Source organism: Ranitomeya variabilis, chromosome 8, assembly GCF_051348905.1.
Source record: "Ranitomeya variabilis isolate aRanVar5 chromosome 8, aRanVar5.hap1, whole genome shotgun sequence".
Classification (NCBI taxonomy): Eukaryota; Metazoa; Chordata; class Amphibia; order Anura; family Dendrobatidae; genus Ranitomeya; species Ranitomeya variabilis.
The window spans coordinates 96,805,572-96,830,192 of record NC_135239.1 but is presented as its reverse complement, the minus strand read 5'-3'; positions in this window follow the sequence as shown (position 1 = coordinate 96,830,192).

Genomic DNA, 24,621 nt, shown 5'->3' with positions numbered 1-24,621 from the left:
GAGGTATATACTATATACAGGGGAGATGACGTACAGGTATATACAGGAGATGACATAAAGGTATATGCTATATACAGGATAGATGACACACAGGTATATACCATATACAGGAGGTGACATACAGGTATATACTATGTACAGGAGATGACATACAGGTATATACTATATACAGGGGAGATGACATACAGGTATATATTATATACAGGAGGAGATGACATACAGCTATATATTATATACAGGAGGAGATGACATACAGGTATATACTATATACAGGAGGTGACATAAAGGTATATACTATATACAAGAGATGACATACATGTATATACTATATACAGGGGAGATGACATACACGTATATACTATATACAGGAGGAGATGACATACAGCTATATATTATATACAGGAGGAGATGACATACAGGTATATACTATATACAGGGGAGATGACATACAGGTATACACTATATACTGGGGAGATGACTTACAGGTATATACTATATACAGGAGATGACATACAGGTATATACTACATACAGGAGATGACATACAGGTATATACTATATACAGGGGAGATGATGCACCGGTATATACAGGAGATGACATACAGGTATATGCTATATACAGAATAGATGACATCCAGATATATTATATACAGCAGGTGACATACAGGTATATACTATATACAGGAGATGACATACAGGTATATACTATATACAGGAGATGAGATACAGGTATATACTATATACAGGGGAGATGATGTACAGGTATATACAGGAGATGACATACAGGTATATGCTATATACAGGATAGATGACATATAGGTATATACTATATACAGGAGATGACATACAGGTATATACTATATACAGGGGAGATGACATACATGTATATACTATATACAGGAGGAGATGACATACAGCTATATATTATATACAGGAGGAGATGACATACAGGTATATACTATATACAGGGGAGATGACATACAAGTATATACTATATACAGGGGAGATGACATACAGTTATATACTATATACAGGAGATGACATACAGGTATATACTATATACAGGAGTTGACATACAGGTATATACTATATACAGGGAAGATGACATACAGGTATATACTATATACAGGAGATGACATACAGGTATATACTATATACAGGAGATGACATACAGGTATATACTATATACAGGAGATGACATACAGGTATATACTATATACAAGGGAGATGACGTACAGGTATATACAGGAGATAACATACAGTTATATACTATGTACAGGAGAAATGACATACAGGTATATACTATATACAGAGGAGATGACACACAGGTATATACTCTATACAGGAGGAGATGACATACAGTTATATACTATATACAGGAGCAGATGACATACAGGTATATACTGAGGGGAAAATAAGAGGTGTGAGGTGAAAATGAAGAGGTGTGAGTGCAAAGGAAGAGGAGTGAGGGGAAAATAGTGCAGTGATAGGAAAAAGACAGGTGCGAGGTCAAAATGACAGGTGTTATGGGTGGGGGAATGAGAGAAGTGAGGGGGAAAATGAGGTGTGGGGGAAAATGAGAGGAGGGGAAAATGAGAGACATGAGGGGGAAAATGAGAGGTGTGATGGGAAAATGAGAGAAGTGATTTGCTATAACTAACAGTTAGTTACTATGCCTGGGCAACGCCGGGCTCTTCAGCTAGTATATATATATATATATATATATATATATATATATATGTGTGTGTGTGTATATGTGTCTCACTGACACACATATATATATATATATATATATATATATATATATATATATATATATAGTAGGGATTTCACTCACTCAGGTGCGACGGCTGACACTCAGGAGGCACGTTCCTTTAAAGTTCACAGGGTTTATTACGTCATAAACCACATGGAAAAATAACAGCAAACAAATAGCCTTAAGTTCAGGAAAAGCAAAACAAAGTGTCCAGTCACCAGGCTAAGTCCTGTAGCCTTAACACACTCAGGAGGGTTTCACCTCCACACATATCTCCTGTGTTAAGCATTTGCCTGTCTTATATAGAGCTAACCACACCCAGTAATCCATCACATGATTAGCCATGTGGTCTGACATCACCACAGGTCCTGGAACATACATATATACATGGTTATATACAACAAAGAAATACTCCGGGCTACATTACAGCAACAAGGTACTTATGTGGCACATACCTCCCGTCGACTACACACCCTTTAGCCATGCTACATACCTCCCCCCTCTGCCTAAAACCGTGGGGCTTGGCACTTTTCCCCACTAAACAAGGGATTCTTGATAGGGCATCTGCATTACCGTGCAGCTTTCCGGCCCTATGTTCCACATGGAAACTGAAGTCCTGCAGGGCTAAGAACCAACGGGTGACCCTAGCATTTCTACCCTTTGTTTCCCTCATCCACCTTAGTGGGGCATGGTCAGATATCAATCTGAATTTACGACCCAGCAGATAGTACCGTAACGTGTCCACCACCCACTTTATGGCCAAACACTCTTTTTCCACGACTGAGTAGTTCTTCTCAGATGAGGACAGCTTTCTACCCAGATAGAGGACAGGATGCTCCTCCCCATGTAGCTCTTGGGAAAGGACTGCTCCTACCCCAACATCTGAGGCATCTGTCTGAAGAATAAATTCTTTATTAATGTCTGGGGCCATCAGAACGGGCTGCTTACATAGAGCCCCTTTCAACTCTTGGAAGGCTGACTTTGTCTCTTCGGACCATTTAACCATCACTGATTTTGTCCCCTTTAGCAGATCAGTCAGAGGCGCAGCCACTCTGGCAAAGTTAGGGATGAACCTCCTGTAATATCCCACGATTCCCAGAAAGGCTTTAACTTGCTTTTTGGAGAGTGGTTTCGGAATAACACATAAGCTATAAACAGCTATAGGTAAATCAAAATTCTAATTTAAATAGCAAAAAATACCCTTAATTTGTCAGAATAACAGATAAAATACAGAATTTATTATTAATCCTCTAAAAACATGAAACAACCACAAACGATTATACACAAACAACACTTGACCGTGCACTCTATGTCACCCTAGCTACAAATTGTCCTATGATAAATTCTACCTGTCAGCGGAGGTTGGCACCCTAAACATATAATACGAGAATGGCGCCCCCACTCCTCGACGGCTAGCCCTATGACTCCTTGCTTGCGCACTAATTGTAGTGTTTCAAACAAGCCTGCAGTCATGCATGACAGGAAAATATTTGGGACAACAAGGCCTTTGTTTGATAAGGCAAAATAATGAAGGGTGCTAGAACACGGACACAGACAATGGTGCAAAACTAAAAAGTGCTTGTGAAAAAACAAAATGTGACAAAAAACTAATGCTGTCCACTAACTGTTAGCCTGCCTAGCCTGTGGGGGTTGGCACCCTACTTGTCAGCGGATATGGCGCCCCCACTCGGCGGCGGCTGTCCCTAAGTTGACCCTACTGATAATAGGATGTCAACTGACAAGAGATATGTACGGTTATGCTCAAAGTGAAGTTTTGAAAAAATATCACACTTTGGCCATATGGACCGAAAAAACAGCAATCAATGATGATATTTTAGACGGCAACTAACTATATACATAGCTTGACAGCAGAAGATATAGGATGATACTTATGGTTGATGTGAAGTAACACGCCTCGACGCGTTTCACCTAATTGGATCATCAGGAGGCCATGATATGTGGATCCACATATCATGGCCTCCTGATGATCCAATTAGGTGAAACGCGTCGAGGCGTGTTACTTCACATCAACCATAAGTATCATCCTATATCTTCTGCTGTCAAGCTATGTATATAGTTAGTTGCCGTCTAAAATATCATCATTGATTGCTGTTTTTTCGGTCCATATGGCCAAAGTGTGATATTTTTTCAAAACTTCACTTTGAGCATAACCGTACATATCTCTTGTCAGTTGACATCCTATTATCAGTAGGGTCAACTTAGGGACAGCCGCCGCCGAGTGGGGGCGCCATATCCGCTGACAAGTAGGGTGCCAACCCCCACAGGCTAGGCAGGCTAACAGTTAGTGGACAGCATTAGTTTTTTGTCACATTTTGTTTTTTCACAAGCACTTTTTAGTTTTGCACCATTGTCTGTGTCCGTGTTCTAGCACCCTTCATTATTTTGCCTTATCAAACAAAGGCCTTGTTGTCCCAAATATTTTCCTGTCATGCATGACTGCAGGCTTGTTTGAAACACTACAATTAGTGCGCAAGCAAGGAGTTATAGGGCTAGCCGTCGAGGAGTGGGGGCGCCATTCTCGTATTATATGTTTAGGGTGCCAACCTCCGCTGACAGGTAGAATTTATCATAGGACAATTTGTAGCTAGGGTGACATAGAGTGCACGGTCAAGTGTTGTTTGTGTATAATCGTTTGTGGTTGTTTCATGTTTTTAGAGGATTAATAATAAATTCTGTATTTTATCTGTTATTCTGACAAATTAAGGGTATTTTTTGCTAATTAAATGAGAGTGGTTTCGGCCATGTTTGGATTGCCTCCACTTTCCTGATTTGGGGCTTTATTTCTCCACGACCCACTATATAGCCTAGGTATTTAGCTTCTTCCTTACGCAAGGCACACTTCTTCGGGTTTATTGTAAACCCCGCCTCTATTAGAGCATCAAACACCGCTTGGACTTTCTCCAGATGACTCTCCCAGTCCGGGCTAAAGATGACGATATCATCTAGGTACGCAGCAGCGTAGGCCTTATGGGGTGCAAGGACTCTATCCATAGCCCTCTGGAAGGTCGCCGGAGCTCCCTGTAGGCCAAACAGCATCCAGACATACTGGAAGCATCCATCAGGTGTCGAAAAGGCCGTCTTCTTCTTGGCTTCCTGTGCCATGGGGATCTGCCAATACCCCTTTGTCAAATCCAGGATGGATATATATCTGGCGTGCCCAAGCCTTTCGATGAGCTCATCAACGCGGGGCATGGGATAAGCGTCAAACTTGGAGACCTCATTCAACTTCCGATAGTCGTTGCAAAACCTCCACTCTCCATCAGGTTTTGGGACCAGGACAATTGGGCTCCACCAACCACTCTTGGATTCCTCAATGACTCCAAGCTTTAACATACCCTCCACTTCCTTGGAGATAACTTCTCGACGAGCCTCAGGAATACGATAGGGCTTCACGTTCACCCGCACATGTGGCTCTGTTAGGACCTCGTGCTCTATGACCTTCGTGTGTCCTGGCAACTCTGAAAACAGGTCCCTGTTTTTCTGGAGTAACTCCCGGCACTGCTGTTTCTGGGACTTCGATAGTGTCTCCGCTATAGTAACCGCTCCAACCTCACCTTCTGGGTTGCTTAACAATGATGGAGTTACTGTCGGCTCTCTATCTTGCCACGGCTTGATGAGGTTGACATGGTATACTTGGAATGGTTTACGTCTTCCTGGTTGGTGAATTTTATAATTTACTTCACCAAGTTTCTCGACAACCTCATATGGCCCTTGCCATTTGGCCAAGAACTTGCTCTCCACCGTCGGAACTAACACAAGAACTCGGTCTCCCGGATTGAACTGCCTCACTCTTGCAGACCGGTTGTAAACTCTGGCCTGAGCTTCTTGTCCCTAGAGGAGGTGTTCTTTCACAATAGGCATCACCTTTGCAATCCTTTGCTGCATCAGGGCCACATGCTCAATGACGCTTCTGTGGTGCGTGACTTCGGCTTCCCAGGTTTCCTTGGCTATATCCAGGAGACCGCACGGATGTCGGCCATATAGAAGCTCAAACGGTGAGAATCCTGTGGAGGCCTGTGGAACTTCACGAATGGAAAACATCAGGTAGGGTAAGAGACAATCCCAGTCTCTACCATCTTTCTCTATAGCTTTTCTCAGCATGCTCTTCAGTGTCTTGTTAAATCTCTCAACAAGGCCATCTGACTGGGGATGGTACACCGAGGTCCTCAACTGGGAGATTTTCAGGGCTTTGCACAACTCCTTCATCACTTTGCTCATGAAAGGTGTCCCCTGGTCAGTCAGGATCTCCTTCGGCAGACCTGTCCGGGAAAAGACATGGACCATCTCGCGGGCTATACTCTTCGAGGAAGAATTTCTCAGAGGAATTGCCTCAGGATAGAATGTGGCATAGTCCAGGATGACTAATATATACTGATGGCCCCGGGCTGATTTAACTAAGGGACCGACCAAGTCCATGGCAATTCTCTCAAATGGCACCTCAATAATGGGCAGGGGCACAAGGGGGTTCCGGAAATGAGGACTGGGGGCAGTTAGCTGACATGTAGGGCAAGACCTGCAATAGTTCACTATTTCCCGGTGACACCCAGGCCAATAGAGCCTCTGCACAACCCGATCCTGCATTTTTTCCACCCCTAGGTGTCCACCCAAGATGTGTGAATGGGCCATGTCCAACACCTTCCGTCTATATGGACCCGGCACTACCAACTGCTCTACCAACTCCTCCCTTATTTTTGTGACCCAGTGCAACAACTCCCCACTCATCAGAAAATGGGGAAATCTTGTGTCTGCCCCCGGCTCCTGTACCACCCCGTCAATAACTGTGACATTATTAAAGGCTTCCCTCAGAGTGGGGTCCCTATGTTGGGCAGTCCCAAAATTTTCACCGGTTACCTCTAACTCCAGAATGTCAGATGTAGGGGACACTTCCTCCTCATCCCCAACCAGAACACAAAAAGGAAACCTGTCTGACTCTGTTGTATTTGCTGCATCAACAGCTTGTTGGTCTCTTGCTGGTTCTGTTGCAACTGCTGCATAAACAGCCTGTTAGCCTCTTGCTGCTGTGACTGCGACTGCCTGTTGGTCTCTTGCTGCTGTGACTGCAACTGGACCAAGTGTTTCAGCAGTTCCTCCATTTTCCCCGGCTGACTTACAACAGACTTGACCCAGGACATACAATAACAGACTTTTCGTCTCCACTGGGTACGCTGCCCGCATTCTCCACCAATTGTAGGGATTTCACTCACTCAGGTGCGACGGCTGACACTCAGGTGGCACGTTCCTTTAAAATTCACAGGGTTTATTACGTCATAAACCACATGGAAAAATAACAGCAAACAAATAGCCTTAAGTTCAGGAAAAGCAAAACAAAGTGTCCAGTCCACCAGGCTAAGTCCTGTAGCCTTAACACAATCAGGAGGGTTTCACCTCCACACATATCTCCTGTGTTAAGCATTTGCCTGTCTTATATAGAGCTAACAACACCCAGTAACCCATCACATGATTAGCCATGTGGTCTGACATCACCACAGGTCCTGGAACACACATATATACATGGTTATATACAACAAAGAAATTCTCCGGGCTACATTACAGCAACAAGGCACTTATGTGGCACATACCTCCCGTCGACTACACACCCTTTAGCCATGCTACAATATATATATGTTTTAAGAATATTTGAGCCCATGATTCCATTATATGTCCATTTTGCTAGCCGGCGAGAAAATATCATCATATGGACGCCATACGGATGACACACGGATATTTTTTGGAGAAAAAAAATTGCATCCTCACATTGAATTCAGATGACAATACGGATCGCTGTTCATGAACATTTCTGCTTATCTCGGCCATAAAAAAGGACCATATTTTTATACGTTAGGTGTGACGCCAGCCTTACTCTGATGGGCATTGAGAAACTGGAATTCAGACACTGCTCTCTGCTGCTCACTAAGCCTTGCAACATATGAACCACTTATCGCCTCAACACATTTAATTACCTATCCCTGTGTTACCCATTCAAAATTTTCTTTATAACCAGTATATACCAGTACAATATATCCTTGTATCTTGTTCTCACACTCTTTATGCATTTAATAGCCTTCTGTGTCTTTACTTTTACACATACTGGTTGTTAACCGATTCATGCAGCATTACATGAACACCTGACTTCTTACATTATGGCTTGTCAGAACAATGAAAGCAATCGTTACCATCCACCTTTTGTGTCTCCCCTATTTACTCATAGATTGTAAGTTTACAAGCAGGGCCCTCATTCCTCTTGGTATCTGTAGTTTTTGTGATTGTTATTCTGTAATGTCTTTTATTGAATGTACAAGTCCACTCTAAATTGAAAAGTGCTGTGGAATATGTTGGCATTATAAAAATAAAATAATTATTATTTATTATTATTATTTTTATTATTAAAGGTCAAATTATAGTGTGTGGGCAGGTCACAAATCAGTCGTTGACAAGACAAATTAAAGTGATACTGCAGTATAGCTAGTCTGAAGAAAGCCTAAGATGACGTTTGGAAATATGCGCTGACCTTGTCAAATATGTTTTTATCCCCTTTCTGTCATCGGACGTACTATTCCATCCATGTGGGGTGGGCCCTACTTCCCAAGGATGGAATAGTACGTCCAGCGCGATCGGCCGCGCTCACGGGGGGAGCGCGGCCAATCGCGGCTGGGTGTCAGCTGACTATCGCAGCTGACATCTGGCACTATGTGCCAGGAGCGGTCACGGACCTCCCCCAGCACATTAACCCCCGGCACACTGTGATCAAACATGATCGCAGTGTGCCGGCGGCATAGGGAAGCATCGCGCAGGGAGGGGGCTCCCTGCGGGCTTCCCTGAGACGATCAGTACAAGGCGATGTGCTCACCTTGTACCGAGCGTCTCCTCCCTGCAGTCCCCGGATCCAAAATGGTCGCGGGCCTGCATCCGGGTCCTGCAGGGAGGTGGCTTCACAGCGCCTGCTCAGAGCAGGCGCCGGGAAGCCTCCCTGCTATGCTGTGTGATTGCCGATCTGTCACTTTACTGTGATGTCCCCCCTGGGGCAAAGTAAAAATGTAAACAAAAAAAATTTACATGTGTAAAAAAAAATAAAAAAAATTCCTAAATAAATAATAATAAAAAAAATATTGTTCCAATAAATACATTCCTTTAGCTAAATAAAAATAAAGAAACAATGAAAGTACACATATTTAGTATCGCCGCATCCGTAAGGACCCGAAACTATAAAACTGTCCCACTAGTTAACCCCTTCAGTGAATACCGTAAAAAAAAAAAAAAAAAAACAGAGGCAAAAAACAACGCTTTATTATCATACTGCTGAACAAAAAGTGGAATAACATGCGATCAAAAAGACGGAAATAAATAACCATGGTACTGCTGAAAACGTCATCTTGTCCCGCAAAAAACGAGCTGCGATACAGCATCATCAGCAAAAAAATAAAAAAGTTATAGTCCTCAGAATAAAGCAATGCAAAAATAATTATTTTTTCTATAAAATAGTTTTTATCGTATAAAAGCGCCAAAACATAAAAAAATGATATAAATGAGGTATCACTGTAATCGTCCTGACCTGACGAATAAAACTGCTTTATCCATTTTACCAAACGCAGAACGGTATAAGCGCCCCCCCACATTAGAAATTCATGCCCCCCAGAAAAGAAATTCATGAATAGCTGGTTTTTGGTCATTCTGCCTCACAAAAATTAGAATAAAAAGCGATCAAAAAATGTCACGTGCCTGAAGATGTTACCAATAAAAACTTCAACACAATACTGGGGGCTAAAAAATAATTTTTGTGGGAAAAAAAAGGATTTTTTATTTTCACGGCTCTGCGTTATAAACTGTAGTGAAACACTTGGGGTTCAAAGTTCTCACAACAAATCTAGATAAGTTCCTTGGGGGGTCTAGTTTCTAATATGGGGTTACTTGTGGGGGGTTTCTATGGTTTAGGTACATTAGGGGCTCTGCAAATGCAACATGACGCCTGCAGACCATTCCATCTAAGTCTGCATTCCAAATGATGCTCCTTCCCTTCTGAGCTCTGCCATGCGACCAAATGGTGGTTCCCTCCCACTTTTTGGGTATCAACGTACTCAGGACAAATTGGACAACAACTTTTGGGGTTCAATTTACACTGTTTCCCTTGGAAAAATACAAAACTGGGGGCTAAAAAATAATTTTTGTGGAAAAAAAAGGATTTTTTATTTTCACGGCTCTGCGTTATAAACTGTAGTGAAACACTTGGGGGTTCAAAGTTCTCACAACAAATCTAGATAAGTTCCTAGGGGGATCTAGTTTCCAATATGGGGTTACTTTTGGGGGGTTTCTATGGTTTAGGTACATTAGGGGCTCTGCAAATGCAACGTGACGCCTGCAGACCATTCCATCTAAGTCTGCATTCCAAATGGTGCTCCTTCCCTTCCAAGCTCTCCCATGCGCCCAAACAGTGGTTCCCCCCCACATATGGGGAATCAGCATAGTCAGGACAAATTGGACAACAACTTTTGGGGTCCAATTTCTCCTGTTTCCCTTGGGAAAATACAAAACTGGGGGCTAAAAAATAATTTTGTGGGGAAAAAAAGAATTCTTATTTTCACAGCTCTGCGTTATACACTGTAGTGAAACACTTGGGTATTCAAAGCTCTCACAACACATCTAGATGAGTTCCTTAGGGAGTCTACTTTCCAAAATGGTGTTACTTGTGGGGGGTTTCAATGTTTAGGCACATCAGGGGCTCTCCAAACACAACATGGCGTCCCATCTCAATTCCAGTCAATTTTGCATTGAAAAGTCAAACGGCGCTCCTTCCCTTCCGAGCTCTCCCTTGCGCCCAAACAGTGGTTTACCCCCACATATGGGGTATCAGCATACTCAGGACAAATTTTACAACAACTTTTTTGGGCCAATTTTCTCCTGTTATCCTTTGTAAAATAGAACAAATTGGAGCTGAAGTAAATTTTTTGTGTAAAAAAGTTAAATGTTCATTTTTATTTAAACATTCCAAAAATTCCTGTGAAACACCTGAAGGGTTAATAAACTTCTTGAATGTGATTTTGAGCACCTTGAGGGTGCAGTTTTTAGAATGGTGTCACACTTGGGTATTTTCCATCATATAGACCACTCAAAATGACTTCAAATGAGATGTGGTCCCTAAAAAAAATGGTGTTGTAAAAAGGAGAAATTGCTGGTCAACTTTTAACCCTTATAAGTCCCTAACCAAAAAAATTTTTGGTTCCAAAATTGTGCTCATGTAAAGTAGATATGTGGGATATGTTACTTGTTAAGTGTTTTGTGTGGCATATCTCTGTGATTTAATTGTATAAAATTTCAAATTTGGAAAATTGCTAAATTTTCAAAATTTTCCATTTCCATTTTTTTCACAAATAAACGCATGTAATATTAAAGATATGTTACCACTATAATGAAGTACAATATGTCTCGAGAAAACAGTGTCAGAATCACCGGGATCCGCTGAAGTGTTCCAGAGTTATAACCTCATAAAGGGACAGTGGTCAGAATTGTAAAAATTGGCCCAGTCATTAACGTGCAAAAAACCCTTGGGGGTAAAGGGGTTAAAAAATGCTTTACAACCAAGTTCAGCACATGGGCCACGCATGGAACATGTTTGCCAGCTTGCAGAGCTTTAAAGCCACCACCAAGTTACACCCATTATCGCACACAACTAGGGTTGAGCGAAACGGGTCGGCAATTTTCAGAAGTCGCCGACTTTTGGCAAAGTCGGGTTTCATGAAACCCGACCCGACCCCTGTGTGGGGTCGGCCATGAAGTCGGCGATCTTCTGAATCTGGAATTGGGATTCCGATACCGATTCCCGATATGTTTAAGATATCGGGAATTGGTATCGGAATTCAGATTTAAGTGTAAAATAAAGAATTAAAATAAAAAATATCACCATACTTACACTCTGACGGGCCCTGGTACTAAGCGGGAACCTTCCTTCCTTAGAATCAGCCTTCCATGACCTTGCGGTGATGTCACGGTGACGTCGCGGCTTGTGATTGGTCCGCGGCCACCCATGTGACCGCTCGCGCGACCAATCACAAGCCGCGACGTCACCGTGACGTCACCGAAGGTCCTAGAAGGGCTGATTCTTAGGAAGGAAAGCTGCCGGAAAGAAGCAGGGCATGTCCGAGGGTGAGTATATACCTAATAGGAATATACTCACCCTCGGCTTCTTTCCGGCAGCCTTCCTTCCTAAGAATCAGCCCTTCCAGGACCTTCGGTGACGTCACCGAAGGTCCTGGAAGGGCTGATTCTTAGGAAGGAAGGCTGCCGGAAAGAAGCCGAGGGTGAGTATATTCCTATTAGGTATATACTCACCCTCGGACATGTCCTGCTTCTTTCCGGCAGCCTTCCTTCCTAAGAATCAGTCCTTCAAGGACCTTCGGTGACGTCACGGTGACGTCGCAGCTTGTGATTGGTCCGCGGCCACCCATGTGACCGCTCGCGCGAGCGGTCACATGGGCGGCCTCGGACCAATCACAAGCCGCTACGTCACCGTGACGTCACCGCGAGGTCCTGGAAGGCTAATTCTAAGGAAGGAAGGTTCCCGGTTAGTACCAGGGCCCGTCAGATGGTAAGTATAGCGATATTTTTTATTTTAATTCTTTATTTTACACGTTAATATGGATCCCAGGGCCTGAAGGAGAGTTTCCACTCCTTCAGACCCTGGGAACCATTGGAAACCCAATGCACTGCATTGGGTTTCGAGTTTCGGCCGACCCCGACCCTGACTTTTTTATAGGATCGGCCGATTTCACTCGACCCGACTTTTGAAAAAGTCGGGTTTCGTGAAACCCGACCCGATCCTATAAAAGTAAAGGTCGCTCAACCCTACACACAACCATACCCGGTTGGAGGTTCAGCGGGGAGAGCTGCTGATCGGTCTGTTATTTTATGACCTTCAAAAGCTCTGCTGCGTTATGAGCTTTATTACCTAAACAGATGAGCTTCAGTAGAGTGTGCTGCCGGTTTGTCAAGGCAGTGCTGCAGATTTCCTTCCAGGGGAGTGATGGGAGGCTATTTTTGGTGAGGAGGAGTAGGAGAGACATGAATTGTAATACAAAGAAACTGAAACCTTGGAAGTTGGGATCACTATTCTTAGTGTGATTTCCCAGCCACTGACTCTGTCCCAAACTCCCCCAGGTTCAGCCACAAGGGAAATGTAGCATCCCTGTTCACAAGAATTTGTCCACATGTCTATGGTAAAGTAGACCTTTGCTGTGACTGCGTTGTCCACAGCATGGCTGATATTGTGTAACACTTGATTGCTTATATAACGTGTTATCAGCACGCTGTGAAAAATAGTGTCAGGTGAAAATTGAGTACCGTGTTGCTACCACAGCCAAGAGGTCACAAAGACTAAGTTTTGACAAGTCAAAACGGCATCATTTCCAAAGCTACCAATCTGCTAATGTGGGTTTTTATGGTTTTTGCCTCTGGGTGGGTGGATATTTCTTTCTGTTAAACGTTTTGAGCAGGAACAACTGAATGCTGTGCTGGGACAACAAATTGGAAGTGATTGCTGACTGTTGTGTGTGTGCAACCACTGGTTGTGGACAGGAGGCATCATGGTCAGCTTCATGGTCAGCAGATTGGAAAGGCCGTAACACAGGAGAAGGGACAGTGGTTTCACCCTCATACACAGATGTGATACTCAAGCGTTCCACCCACCTACTGGGGTGCTTGGCTACTATGTGCTTTTGCATGCGGGTGGTACTCAGGTTGGCAGTGTTCTGGCCTCTTCTTAGCTTGGATTAGGCAGATGCTAAAACATTACAGTTGTTTTATCTGAAAAGACTTTCAGGAAAAATCTGCAATACAGGGGAACAACACACCATTGGGTTATTTTCTGGCCAACTGGGGAGGCTCTGTGGAACAGTTGACTGAGTTCTACCTCTGGGCAAACCACTACCACTACTTTTAATGTCCAAAAAAAGAAGCAAAAAGGTGGCACTCACCATCCAAATTAAAACAGTCTTTTATTTAGTCCATTAAAACGGGTACAGCAGGAAAGAAGTGGATGCCTTCTGTGGACGATGGTCGTTTTGCATTGACCACACTTCAATGGGTTCTATATCCATATCTTCAGAAAAAACTGCCATACAGGGGAACAATGTACCCTTGGCCTGTTATCTAGCCATATAGGGGATCTGTGGAACAGTTGACCGAGTTCTACCTCTGGGAAAACCAATACCTCTTCTTGCCTGTTTTCTTGCTACGGATCCATCCCTCTCTGCACTACTGTGCTCGCTTGGCATGCCACCATGCCAGGTTGGATTAGTGGCCTCATCATCTACCATTTTGTCTTCTAATTCCTCAATCTGATCCTTCTTCTGAGTTGCAATTTGAGGAGGACCAGATGGCAACTGTGCCTCATGATTATCCTCCATATCATCAGACATGAATTGACCTTCCCCAATGTGGTTTTATTCTGTCTGTGAGTGCTTAAATGTTTGGGCATTGTGGCACTCCACCTCCTCTTGCCCCTCTCTAATTGCGCTTGTTGAGAGGCCTGACAAATTACGAGGGAACATAAACAATTATTTAGGGTGGCCAGATTTGGAGTCATATATAAAACAATAAAAAATTATGACTTTGTTTTCAATTGTCTTGCTGACACACTCCAAATGTGGAGTAATCAAGATTATTGCCCCTGCCAAATTGTTACATAAGATAATTTGTACCCGGCCTGTGCCAGTCCCACAACTGCTAGATAAAGATTCACTATTTTTAAACCAATAGAAATTATGATTTTTTTCAATCATCTTGCTGACACACTCCAAATGCAGAGTGATGAAGATTATTGCCCTTGCTAAATTTTCACGTACAATTATCTGTACACGGATTGCACCACTGTTAGACAAATATTAGGTATTTTAAGCAATAGTTGAGGAATATTATTTAGAAAATAAAATTTAAAATGGATGTTACTATATCCTACCACTGAAGAATATTGTTTTGCGCAAAAAAAAAAAATATATATATATATAGGCTGCTACACAGGAATATTATGTAGCTCCCCAAAAAAATATTTTGTATATGCTTGTACTACTTAATATTATTTCACTCTACAAATAGCTGATTTTTATATTTTGGAAGTGGATGAAACCCTCCCTATTTCACCCTAATTCCACAGTCTGTTCCTAATACTAACTACTATACAACACAGTGGAAAATAGCAGAGATCTGCAGCATGTACTTGCAATGATGAGAATACCGAGGTGCCTGTCTTTCACCCTCCCTCCTATTAAATCTCTCCCTACTTATCTCCCCACCTAACAAACAAGCAATCTCTTCACAATCTTCAGATCTTAAAAGAGCTTTTGGGAATGAACAGTGCTCACTATAACCTCCTTGCACCCTCCTACACTGAAATTACGCTTCCAGCTGCAATGTGTGCAAGTTGGCAGCGGCAGCCTTTAAATAGTCCCTATATATTTGCAAGGCGAGCCATTCTCAGTAATGCCACACCAAGGATGGTGCCAGCATTACTGTGATTGGCAAGCCAGCCCAGTATGTTTATTTGCTGCTAATAAAGTGCAAAACATGCTGGATGGGTCACTCGCTTATACCGAGGCGAATGCATAATTAATCGCTGAGTAATGAAAAGCCTGAATACTGTACTATTCATACGAGTAACCAATAGTGCCAAATGTATCTGTTCATCACTATATTTGAGCATAACCTTTTAATGTTTGAAGACAAACTCTACCTGCAGCGGCCTGGGATCGCAATAGGGACTCAAGTTGCTTAAAGTTTTGCAAATTTGTCCATGGGGCGAATCGAGCCCCTATTGTCAATTATGTCAGGTGTGTATAAAACATATATTAAATACTATTGCAGATATATTGATGATCTAATTATTATATGGAGTGGTATGGAACAGGTGGTTATAAAATTTGTGAGGGGACTCATTGACAATCAATGGGGCCTTACATTCAAGGCTCATATTGCGAATGATAAAATTATATATCTAGATTTTGAATTATTTCAGACAGCTAAGACTATCATGAGCAAAACACACTTTAAACAGTTGATGGAAATGGGTATACATACTTCAATAGGGCTAATTTCCCTAAAAAGAAAAAATATTGTATCAAGTCAATGTTGGGGGTCGAGATCCCGCCTCTGCACAGTGGGAATCTCAGGCCATCTCTGCTGCGGTCTCCCATTCTTCTCCTGCCGCAGAGGAGCCTGCTCAGCGGAGACGTCAGTCCCGGTGTCTCACTCAGTCTGACTCTGTACAAAGGGTTACTGCTGCTTTTCCAGCTTCTGCCATTGAAGCCAGTGCTGGGCAGCGGCGAGCAGACGCTTCTGGGACTAAGTCCTGCTTTTCTCGTTCTGAGCATGCCCAGAGTAAGATCTCTCAGTGGAGATCGAGGGTCACATGTTGAGATACTGCAGCTAAATCTATTGGTCCTCCAGGAAGGTCCTGAAGGTGCTCAGGCTCTGTAGCAGCTTCTCATTGGTCCTTCTAGGAAGGTCCTGTACTTGCTGCAGCTATTTAGCACGGCCATGTGCTAGTATTGAATCAGTTATGTGCATGCGCCAGTGTGGTCACATTTATGTGTGTTCAGGGACTTGGCTGAAATAAGCCCCTAGAATGCCGGCACCTCCGGCGAGGAGATTGTGTGCATGGATTTAGGGCCCCGGCTGAAATAAGCCCCTAGAATACCGGCTCCTCCGGTGAGGAGATTGTATGTTTGTGTTGCCACATACTGCCATCAGCTCGGCAGTTGCTGGATACTCCTGTGAAGTCAACAGGGTTCCTCAGTTGTGAAGGTCTCAGCTGCTGACTCCTCCTCAGGCGTGGGCTCAAAAGCCACCGAGGGTCAGAGTGAGATCTGGCACAGCCTCTCTGTGAAGTAACAGAGCTCGCTTCTACTGCCATAAAGGGCCGCCATTTGCCAGCAGCAGGTCCTCTCCTGCACGGTGGACCCCGGGCTGCAAACGCACCAAATAAAATCTCTCAATTAACTCGGTGCGTTCCACCAGCCCTAACAGAATACTAGCACCAGGGTCTGTCTAGTAAATGGCGGACATACAGCAGTCCTTGCGGTACATCTAGCAGCTGGAGGGTAGGTTGTCGGCTCTCGAGAGCACAACCTCAGCTGTGGATGTTACCTCAGTTGCTGTGCAGGCTGCTAGCGTGGCTGCAGCAACCTTGTCCACTGCCACCCCTGTTCCAACATTATCTCGCCTCCCGCTGCCAGAAAAATTTTCTGGAGATAGTAAATCTTGTAGGGGTTTTGTGAGTTAGTGCTCTATATACCTCGAGCAAAGGTGGGATTTATTGTGTCTCTCTTGTCTTACAGGGTGCTGGAATGTGCTAAGCCACTGTGGGAGCGTGGCGATCATGTGGTGCAGAGTGCTCCGCTGTTCCTGAGTACTCTGAAACAGGTCTTTTTAGGACCTCGAGTCACCCATGACACGGCGCTCCAACTGCTGGGATTGACTCAGGGTTCGTCCTTGGTCAGCCATTTTGCCGTCCACTTCCGTACCCTAGCATCTGAGCTGGAGTGGTCGGATAAAGCCCTTGTCCCCATATTTTGGAGGTGGCTGGCTGACCACGTGAAGGATGCTCTGGCCACTAGGGAGATTCCCGCCACACTGGAGGAGTTAATAGCTGTCTCCACTCATATTGACCTCCGTTTTAATGAGCGGAGGTTAGAGCGAGCCCAGTGTAGGCAGAGGTTTCGGCTGGCTCCCACCTTCTCCAAACCTCTGGAATCTCTGGTCCAGGCCCCTGAGTCACATGAGGCCATGGAAGTGTCATGAGCGGGATCTAAGTCCTGGACCACTTGTGCACTCAAGGTCTGTCATGTTTGCCAGCAGTCAGGACATCTTGCCACCAGATGTTCCCAGCGGTCGAGGAAACGTCAGCGTCTAGTGGTAGTAGGTGGAGGTACACTAGACACGGTGACGTTTGCCTCCTAATTGTCCTTTAAGGGGACAATTACTATAGGCTCATCCACCCACTCGGTAGAGCTCTGTGTGGATTCTGGGGCAGAGGGCAATTTTATGTCTACTGCCTTCGCCCAACGTCACACAATACCCCTGGTAATGCTAGCTCAACCAGTAACGGTACGAGTAGTGAATGGGTCAACACTGCCCTCACGAATAACACACCAGACCATCCCTTTTACTCTGTCCATATCGCCATCCCATCAGGAGATTATATCTCTGCTCATCATTCCTGAGGGAATTGATGAGGTCCTGTTGGGGATACCTTGGCTACGGTACCACTCTCCTCATATCGAGTGGTCATCAGGCAGAATTCTGGGATGAGGTGAATCTTGTGGGGGTAGGTGTCAGAGGGAATGCGTTCAGGTTGCTACTACTGAGGCACCTGCAGATCTATTCTCTCTCCCCAAGCAATATTGGCTCTATGTAGACGTGTTCTCCAAAAAGGCGGTGGAGACTCTTCCGCCCCACCGCCTCTATGACTGTCCTATTGATCTGTTGCCTGGTGCTGAGCCTCCCCGGGGTCGAGTCTATCCGTTATCTCTCCCAGAGATGGAGGAAATGTCTCAGTACATTCAAGAGAATCTGGCAAGAGGGTTCATCAGGAAGTCAGTGTCACCTGCAGGGGCTGGGTTCCTCTTCGTACAGAAGAAGAACGGGGAACTACGTCCATTCATAGATTACAGGGGTCTTAACGCCATCACCGTTAAGAATAAGTATTATCTGCCCCTGATATCGGAGCTCTTTGATAGGCTTCGGGGAGCAATGGTATTCACAAAATTAGATCTGCGGGGTGCTTACAACCTGATTCGCATCCGCGAGGGGGATGAATGGAAGACGGCTTTTAACACCAGGGATGGGCACTATGAATATCTGGTGATGCCCTTTGGTCTCTGTAATGCCCCAGCCGTTTTCCAAGACTTTGTTAACGATATCTTCCGGGATATGCTCTCCACCTCGGTCATAGTCTATCTGGATGATGTTCTCATCTACTCTCCAGATATTGACTCCCACCGGAGAGATGTTTGCAGAGTCTTCGACCTCTTACGAACTAACTCCCTCTACGCCATTTGGAGAAATATGTGTTTGAGCAGGAGTTCTTACCTTTCCTGGGCTATATCATCTCTGCCCAGGGATTGGCTATGGATCCTGCCAAACTACAGGCTGTGATGGACTGGCAAGCGCCCCATTCTCTTAAAGCGGTGCAGTGCTTTATGGGGTTCATTAATTACTATCGCCAGTTCATTCCCCACTTCTCCACTTTGGTAGCTCCCTTGTTAGCCCTCACCAAGAAGGGAGCAAATCCCAAATTGTGGTCTGAAGAGGTCTCCGAGGCCTTTTATTCTACTAAGTCACATTTTGCTAGCGCTCCCATCCTACATCGCCCCAATGTAGATAAGCCATTTCTCATGGAGGTGGATGCCTCTTCCGTTGGTGCTGGAGCAGTCCTTTTCCAAAAGGATGCTCAAGGTCAGAAGCATCCTTGCTTCTTTTTCTCCAAGACCTTCACACCAGCGGAGAGGAATTATTCCATCGGGGACAGGGAGTTGCTAGCCATGAAGTTGTCTTTCTCTGAGTGGAGACATCTCTTGGAGGGGGCTCGCTTTCCCTTTCAAGTATTCACAGACCACAAGAATTTGGCTTATTTACAGACCGCCCAGCAGCTAAATTGTCGCCCGGCCAGATGGTCCTTGTTCTTCTCTCAGTTTCATTTCACCCTCCATTTTCTTTCCGGGGAGAAGAACATTCATGCCGATGCTCTCTCTTGCTCCATGGTATCATCTGAGGAGGAAGAGGAGCCTTGGCTTATTGTCCCTTCTGAGAGCCTGAGAACTGTGGCCCCGGTTTCGCTAGAGTCTGTGACTCCGGGCAAGACTTTTGTACCATCCAGTTTGCGTCCGGAGGTTCTCTCTTGGGCTTATTTGTCTAGAGTGGGTGGACATTTCGGGACCAAAAGGACATCTGAGTTACTGGCGAGGACATATTGGTGGCCTCATATGGTCCGCGACATCGCAGACTATGTTCGGGTATGTGTCTCCTGTGCCAAAAACAAGTCTCCTCGTCAATGGCCAGCTGGGTTTCTTCACCCTCTGCCGGTTGCAGATAGGCCCTGGGAGATGGTCAGGATGGATTTTGTGGTGGGCTTACCCAAGTCTCGTAGCCCATTATTTGGGTGATCACCGACCATTTTTCCAAAATGGTGCACTTGGTGCCTCTTCCACGGCTACCTTCTGCACAGGCTCTGCCGGCGTTGTCAAACACATATTTCGCTACACGGTATGCCGGACAAAATTGTCAGTGACCGGGGTCCCCAGATTGCATCTCGATTCTGGAGAGAGCTTTGTCATCTACTCAGCATTGAGTTGAATCTCTCCTCAGCATATCATCCTGAGACGAATGGGTTGGTAGAGAGGGCCAACCAGACCCTGGTCACATATCTGCGACATTTTGTCTCTGCCAGGCAGGATGACTGGGCATCCTTGCTACCATGGGCGGAGTTTGTGCTTAACAACGCTGTAGCCGACTCCACCGGTCAAACTCCTTTCCTCCTTAATTACGGCCAGCATCCGCGGGTTCCTGTGCGTATGCCCGTGTCTTCTGCTGACTTCAGGGTGGCAGACTGGGCAGTGGAGGCACGGGACATTTGGGACCGCACTCAGGATGCCATCTGGGTCTCCAAGGAGACAATGAGGTCCTCCGCCAATGCACATCTGACCTTTGCTCCTGGCGACTTAGTGTGGCTCTCCACACGTAACATCAGGCTGCGTGCTGAGTCCACTACATTTGCACCTCGCTACTTGGGTCCCTTCAAGGTCCTCGAACAGGTTAACCCTGTGGTCTACCGTCTGGCCCTTCCTCCACACCTAGGTATCACCGACACCTTTCATGTGTCCCTCCTTAAGCCCATTTACATGTCCCGGTTTTCTGAGTCATCTGCCGGGACATCGGGTTCGTCTATGGACGATTACGAGGTGAACGCTATTTTGGGGTGCAAGGTGGTACGTGCCAAAAAATTTATTTGGTGGACTGGAAGGGTTATGGTCCTGAGGAGAGGTCCTGGGAGCCTGCTGAGCACATTCAGGCTCTAGAGCTCATGGAATCTCAGGCCATCTCTGCTGCGGTCTCCCATTCTTCTCCTGCCGCAGTGGATCCTGCTCAGCGGAGACGTCAGTCCCAGCGTCTCGCTCAGTCTGACTCTGTAGAAAGCATTACTGCTGCTTTTCCAACTTCTGCCATTGAAGCCAGTGCTGGACAGCGGCGAGCAGATGCTTCTGGGACTAAGTCCTGCTTTTCTCGTTCTGAGCATGCCCAGAGTAAGATCTTTCAGTGGAGATCGAGGGTCACATGTTCAGATACTGCAGCTAAATTCATTGGTCCTCCAGGAAGGTCCTGAAGGTGCTCAGGCTCTGTAGCAGCCTCTCATTGGTCCTTCTAGGAAGGTCCTGTACTTGCTGCAGCTATTTAAGGCTCTCATGACCGCACGGCCATGCGCTAGTATTGAATCAGTTATGTGCATGCGCCAGTGTGGTCACATTTATGTGTGTTCAGGGACTTGGCTGAAATAAGTCCCTAGAATGCCGGCACCTCCGGCAAGGAGATTGTGTGCGTGGATTTAGGGCCCCAGCTGAAATAAGCCCCTAGAATACCGGCTCCTCCGGTGAGGAGATTGTATGTTTGTGCTGCCACACACTGCCATCAGCTCGGCAGTTGCTGGATACTCCTGTGAAGTCAACAGGGTTCCGTGTTTCTTAGTTGCCAAGGTCTCAGCTGCTGACTCGGGGCGTCCTCAGGCGCAGGCTCAAAAGCCACCGAGGGTCAGAGTGAGATCTGGCACAGCGTCTCTGTGAAGTAACAGAGTTCGCTTCTACCACCATAAAGGGCTGCCATTTGCCAGCAGCAGGTCCTCTCCTGCACGGTGGACCCCGGGCTGCAAACACACAAAATAAAATCTCTCAATTAACTCGGTGAGTTCCGCCAGCTCTAACAGTCAATTTCACTCAATTTGGAGAAATTGTACCTTAATGTTTGATTACATTAATCAATCAAATATTCTTGAAAAAAAGGTTTAAATAAAAAAGTTCTCATGGGAATTGTGAAAACAGTCTTTAAAAAAAAACAATTAATTCAATCTGATTGTTTCATTAAACAAAATAAGAAGGTAGAAGAAAGTAAGAAGGATAAAAACTTCAATTTTACTACAGCATACAATCGAGGTTATCAGAATATCTATGACACTTTAAAGAAATATTGGTAGTTACTGAAAAAGGACCCTATATTAAAAATAATGGTAACAAAAGAACCACAAATTATCTTTAAAAAAGGTACAAAGGTAAAAACATGATAACTCTAAGTAAATTGAAGAAAAAGAGCCCCCCCCAAAAAAAATCAACGTTGATACATATGTTTATATAGATAAGGGGGAGGTTTTAAATGCTTTTAAAAAATATGCTGCTGCTGCCGAATTATAAATCATGGAGCTAAGGAAATTAGTTCTATTAGTTTGAGAGAAAAAATAAGATCTCACAAAATTTTACATGCAATTCTGTTCACATTATTTACGTGGTAACCTGCGTCTGTGGTCTACAATATCTGAGTGCTACAACCCAGACCCTTCAAGCACACATGAATGGCCAAAGACATAAGGTAAAAAATGTTGTTGTTTTTTTTTTTAAACAAAGCTTATCTAGACATATAGTAATGAAGCACAATAAAAACTTTGATTTGGTCAAAGTCAAACAGCTGAAAGAAATCAATATACTGTTGAATCGCTAAATAGGAAAAAGTCCTTGAATGCTGAAAAATAATTTTGGATATTTAAATTGCAACGTTTATTTCTGGATGGCTTGAACGAAAAACTGGAACAAGTTTGATCTTCAATTTTATAAATAAGTTTCATTATGGATCTCTGTATTTTTGATAAATATATATGTTAGGCGTATGGATTCTCCCTCTGCACAGGAGAAATGCCAAGCCATGTCTTTTCCCGCGGTCTCCCATTCGGTCTCAGCTGCAGTGGATAATGCTCAGCAGAGACGTCAATCTCAGTGTCTTGCTCAGACTCGAGCTGTGCATTTGGTTGTCGCTGCCCCTCCAGGTTCAGCTACAGCAACCAGCATAAGACAGCGGCTAGTAGATGTTCCTGGTACTAAGTCCAGGATTTGCCCTTCTGAGAATGCCTGTGAGACAACCACTAATTGGTGGTCGGCAGTCAGGTGCTCAGGTCCTCAAGCGAGTCTGGATTGGTCCACTAGCAAGGTCCTGGCTGACTGGGATCTATAAAAGGATCTCCTGGCACAGCACGGCCGTGCTCTAGTATAGACCATGACATGTGATGTATGTGCATGTGTGATTGACTCTGGTAAAAGCTCCTAATGATCCCCTACCCTCTGGTTGTGTATGAGTACTAGGGAGATTGGAGTTAGAGTGGTGGCATCTCTAGTGCGACACCGTGCGCAAGGTGGGTCCGGTCCGGCTCTTACCCCCGCATTCTAGGGGCTAAGCCTAGTGACCTCAATTGGACTAAATCTGCTGTACCCTGTGACAGTTAACAGGGAGCAGTGTACATTAAGTTGTCACAGCGGCTCTGTGGTTCAACAGAGTTCCCCGCTGTTCACAATGGGTGACATTTTACCCGCGTGTTTTCAGTGCTCACCCGCCATCTGTTCTGCCATTGCTTAGCAGCAGATACCATCTCTGCATGGTGGACCCCAGGTTGTGAACATGCCTGATTTTCATACTTTATTTGGTGCGCTCCGCCAACCCTAACAATATATACATATAATTAAGTGTTTGTCATGCAGAGTGCTACTTGTATACACTTCACCATTTAGGTAAAAACAAAAATAATAAATAGGAACAAAGTAGGTTAATAATAACATTAAAAGAAAAATCATCTAACTAGCAAAGAAACAACATAAAAGAAACAATACACATATATACTGTATACTGTATATAACATATATGTATTTTTTCAAGATTTTAACTGCATTTAACCTCTTATCGACCAGAGGTATTTTTGTTTTTGCTTTTTCGTTTTTTGCTCCCCATCATCCAAGAGCCATAACTTTTTTATTTTTTGTCAAAATGGCTATGTGAGGGCTTTTTTTTGTGGGAAGAAATGTACCTTTGAACGACACCATTAGTTTTAACATATTGTGTATTGGAAAACAGGAAAAAAATTCCAAGTGCGAGGAAATTGCAAAAAAGTGCCATCCCACAGTTTTTTTGTCTTTTTTACCATGTTTGCTAAATGTCAAATCTGACCTGCCATTATGATTCTACAAGTCATTTTGACTTCATAGACACCAAACATGTAGAAGCGAATATAGCGCGAAACTGCCGTCGGCCATTATGCTCCACACAGGACTCTCCTATCTCTGTAATTTTATGCAACCTGAATAAAAGGACATGTTTTGCTGGAACGGCGAGAGCCACCCTTACGTCTATTGGATATAGACTTTGTTCTTGTGGATTACGTCATTGGGTTGGCACCCGAGATTCCCTCTGGCGGGTTGTCACGGCATTTGACAGCTAATGATGTCTGGCTACAGGTAGTGTTGAGCGATACCGTCCGATACTTGAAAGTATCGGTATCGGATAGTATCGGCCGATACCCGAAAAGTATCAGATATCGCCGATACCGATACCCGATACCAATACACGTCAATGGGACACCAAGTATCGGAAGGTATCCTGATGGTTCCCAGGGTCTGAAGGAGAGAAAACTCTCCTTCAGGCCCTGGGATCCATATTAATGTGTAAAATAAAGAATTAAAATAAAAAATATTGATATACTCACCCGTCCGGAGGCCCCTGCACCTTACCACTGTTAACTGGCAGCCTGCTTTGCTTAAAATGAGCACGTTCAGCACCTTCCAT